Here is a 4184-nt window from a genome sequence, read left to right as displayed (position 1 = left end):
ATCAGCACCAACCAATTCCGGTGAGATTCGACGAAGACACACCTTCCATGCTCCTGACAACAACACTAGACACGTAATCAAAACGTGAAATATTCTATAGTTTAAATTTACATTAAGCAATCTACAACCCCCTCTGCCTCTTTATCCCCCTGAGCCATCGCGTCTGAAAGATGAATAAAAAAGGCACCCCAGCATACCGCGACGACCAGGCCCGAGAACCCAAGGATGCGCGTGACAACGCACACCACCGTTCCGGCGATGGAGTGCGACTGTCGGTGGACGAGCACCAGCATGGCCACGGAGACGGCGATGATCACGAACACGATCAGAAGGCCCCCATATACGAAGATATGCCTGCTAAGTTGATCAGCGTCCACCGCGGCGACCTCCTCTCCTGTGTCAGGATGGTCATTGGTGCGGAACCGGATGATAAACCTTCCTTTCCACGCCCAGAAGCTGTGCCGGCTTGGCTCCGCCATCGCTGCATCATTGCCGCCGTCGGCGGCATCTATGGCAGAACTGTTGTTGGGAGCAGGCGGGTTCTCCATATCTACCATGATCGATTGGGAATCAGGGATCGACCTGCGTGTTCGTACTCGTACGCACTAGCTCCCTTTTTTAGATGGTACTACGTGCTAGGACCTGATAACGCACTGCTTAGATGGTACTGCGTGTTCGTGCGTACAATTTAACGAGGACATACGATATTCTAGCGTCTGAGTCGGAGTGCTGCTCGACCGGTCGGTTACTGTTGTGCGTGTCGGTGTCGGTCTCCATCGATCTGAAGCCACCCGCCGGTCAAAAAAATTCTTTGGGGGTCCCGCAAAAAAAAATCTTTGAGGGTAACCCGCCGGTCAATTTTTATTTTCTTAGGGAACCCGCCGGTCAATTGAGGGCAAACGGATGCATGAACTTTATTTTTGGACGGCAATATCTCAGAGCGTTCGCTCAGGTGGGTTTCCAGCGGGAACCCCATTGGGCCAGAGGCCCAGTTAAATAATTTTTGCGAAGAAATTGCCATGAACAAAAACATTTTCTTTTTTACAGAAAAAGACACAAAACATAAAATTTACAATTGCAGTTCTGTAACTTATAATATAGCCATGCTATACTTTATTAAACTGTCATCCTCTAATTTATAAATTTATCAGCTGGTTGGATGTTTGTTTGGACATAAGTTTGCATGCCATACATGAAAATTTACAATGTCCATGCATGAGAAACTAAATCTGCCACATATTAAAAACAAACAAGAAAACTCAACAATTATGTTTGAACCTAAGTTGTCATTGTTTCATAAGATGATGGCAAAAAAGTATTAAAAAGGAAAATGTATGAAATAGTCTTATGAAAAAAAATTGCCGTGGGGTGTTCAAAATAAATTTGCTATGGTGCAAAAAGGAATTTACCATTGTTTGTTCAAAAAATGTACCATGTTCCAAAATTGTTGACCATGGTCCAAAAAGTAAATTTTCCATGGTACCAAAAAATTGCTATGGTCCAAATATGTATTTGCCATAATCCAAATATAAAATTTTCCATGGTACAATTTTTTCCATGTTCCAAATATAAATGTGCCATGATAAAGAACGAAAATAATATACCACGCACTGTTCAATAAATTTGCCATGGGTCAAAAAAAAAGAAATTTGCCATTGGTCAAAAAAGAAAGAGAAAAGTCTACGTTCCAACCCCAAACTAACCACTCGATTTGATTTGCAACCCTTATAATTGAAACCTGTCAAATTGCACCCTCAACTTATCACAAAGTTTAAAACACAACCCTAATCTCGTTTTGGGCTGGTCAACCGGTTTTGATCGAAGTCAATGCTGACTAGGCATGCCAGCTCACACATGCACTCCCTCCGTTTCTTTTTGGGTTAATTGGATCTATGCCACTACAACTTTCATGAATTGGAAAAATGCCATTACAATTCTGCACATTGGACAAATGCCATTATAATTCTTCCATTCTTCTCTATATGCCATTATGTTAAATTTGAGACACAAAGACCCTTGTCTTTCTTCTTTCACCCTCTCTCATCTTCTTCTACCAAACTGATAACCGTGCCATTAACTCCGGCGAGCATCTTTCACTAGTAGAAAATGAGTCAAATGTGAAGCACATTAGTGCCGATTTGATTGAGCCGGCACTAATGTGTGCATTAGTGCCGGTTCCAACGGCTAGCCGGCCGCTCTCATTAGTACCGGTTCGTGGCGACTAATGGCCCCCTCCAGCACCGGTGAGTGGTGGCAGGATGTTGTCAGTCTAGGGCCCCTCCAGCACCTTTAGTACCGGTTCGTATCACGAACCGGTACTAAATGTCGTCCTACATAAACCCTTCGTCCATCCGAGCTCGCTCTGTTCTTCCCCTTTCCCCTCTCCTCTCTGTTCTTCCCCTCTTCCTCTCGAGCTCATCACACATTTTACCCAAAATTTGTCAAGATTTGAAGCCCCCCATCCATTCAAATGATCACAAAGGTTAGCAACTTTGTCCTTTCATCTCTCATTGCTAGATTAGCTCTTGCAATGCTTTATATAGTGATTACTTTGTGAGTTTAGTAAATTGGGAGGAATTATATGTGCTAGTATTTGATTTATATGCAATTTGAGGTCAAAAATAACACTTAGTTTGCATATGTAGGTGTGGTTTACTTAGTGCCTTCTAAATCTCCGTCGTAACCACCGTCGATCGCCCGCACCGTCCCGTCGCCGGCACCACCTTGTCGTGAGCCTCTTGTTCATGAATGTTTTATATAAAAAATTGATGTTTGTGTGATTTGGATATATAGTTACTCGTATAATTATCTTACCCGTATGTTGTTTGTTATACATAGTGCCATGGTTTTGATATCAGTCCCCGTCGGCCCTCGTCCTTGTTATGATTCGGATGTGGTTATTCTCTTTTAAAACTATTTGTTGCATTTCGTGTTTATGACAAATTATGCCCATCAAGTTGACATATATATTTGTATGTAGGAGGTATGTGAACCAGAAATTCCAACCGACCCTATTGTCGAGAGGTTAAATTTAGTTGAAAGAGAAAATGAGGATTTGAAAGAAAAATTGAAAAGAATTGAGGGGGAGAAGATGGAATTGGAGTTGCATGTTGCCGATGTCGTCGATGATCACAAGATCAAGATGGAGAAAATGCGCTTGAAGATTAGAAAGATTAGAAAATATGCCATTCATAGTGAGGCTTGGTATCATTATGCTGTTGGATCAATTGTTACCTTAGTTGCGATCTTAATCGCATTTGTTGTTGCATTTAAATTCTTTAGCTAGAGAGTTATTTGTTTGTTGCATTTAAGTGTTGTATGAACTTTATGTATGAAATTTATGTATGAACTTGTATTAATTTGTTCTTTTCGGTGTTGTGTAATGAAGATGAGCCGACAATGGATGTACGATGACCGATGCTCTCCCGAGTTCATTAATGGCGTGCATACTTTTCTGCTTGCGGCTGAGGAAAACAAGAGGGCGGATGGTTTTATGCCTTGTCCATGTGCTGGCTGTAAGAATGATCACAATTACTCTACGTCAAGAACCATTCACGTCCACCTGTTTGAGTCCGGTTTCATGCCCCACTATAATGTTTGGACCAAGCACGGAGAAAGAGGGGTTATGATGGAAGACAATGAAGAAGAAGAGGACGACGATAGCTATCCTGGCCATGGGTTCCCTGAATACGATGATATAACAATGGGGGAAGAAGCTGAGCCGGCAATGCAGGAAGAAGCTGAAGAAGAGGCATCAGATGAGCCCGCTGATGATCTAGGTCGGGCCATTGCCGATGCAAAGAGAAACTGCGCAAATGATTTAGAGAAGAAGAAGTTGCAGTGCATGTTAGAGGATCACAAGAAATTGTTGTACCCGAATTGCGAAGCTGACAAGAAAAAGTTGGGCACCACACTGGAATTGCTGCAATGGAAGGCAGAGAATGGTGTATCTGACAAGGGATTTGGAAAGTTGCTGGTAATGATAAAGAATATGTTTCCAAAGGACAACGAATTGCCGGAGAGTACATACAAAGCAAAGAAGGATGTCTTCCCTCTAGGGTTAGAGGTGCAGAAGATACACGCATGCCCTTATGACTACATCCTCTACCGCGGTGATTAGTACGAGGATTTGAACGCTTGTCCGGTATGCGGTGCATTGCGCTATAAGATCAACCGCGATGACC

The sequence above is a fragment of the Triticum urartu genome, chromosome 3 (genome assembly GCF_003073215.2).
Source record: "Triticum urartu cultivar G1812 chromosome 3, Tu2.1, whole genome shotgun sequence".
NCBI lineage: Eukaryota > Viridiplantae > Streptophyta > Magnoliopsida > Poales > Poaceae > Triticum > Triticum urartu.
This window is presented reverse-complemented; position numbering follows the sequence as displayed.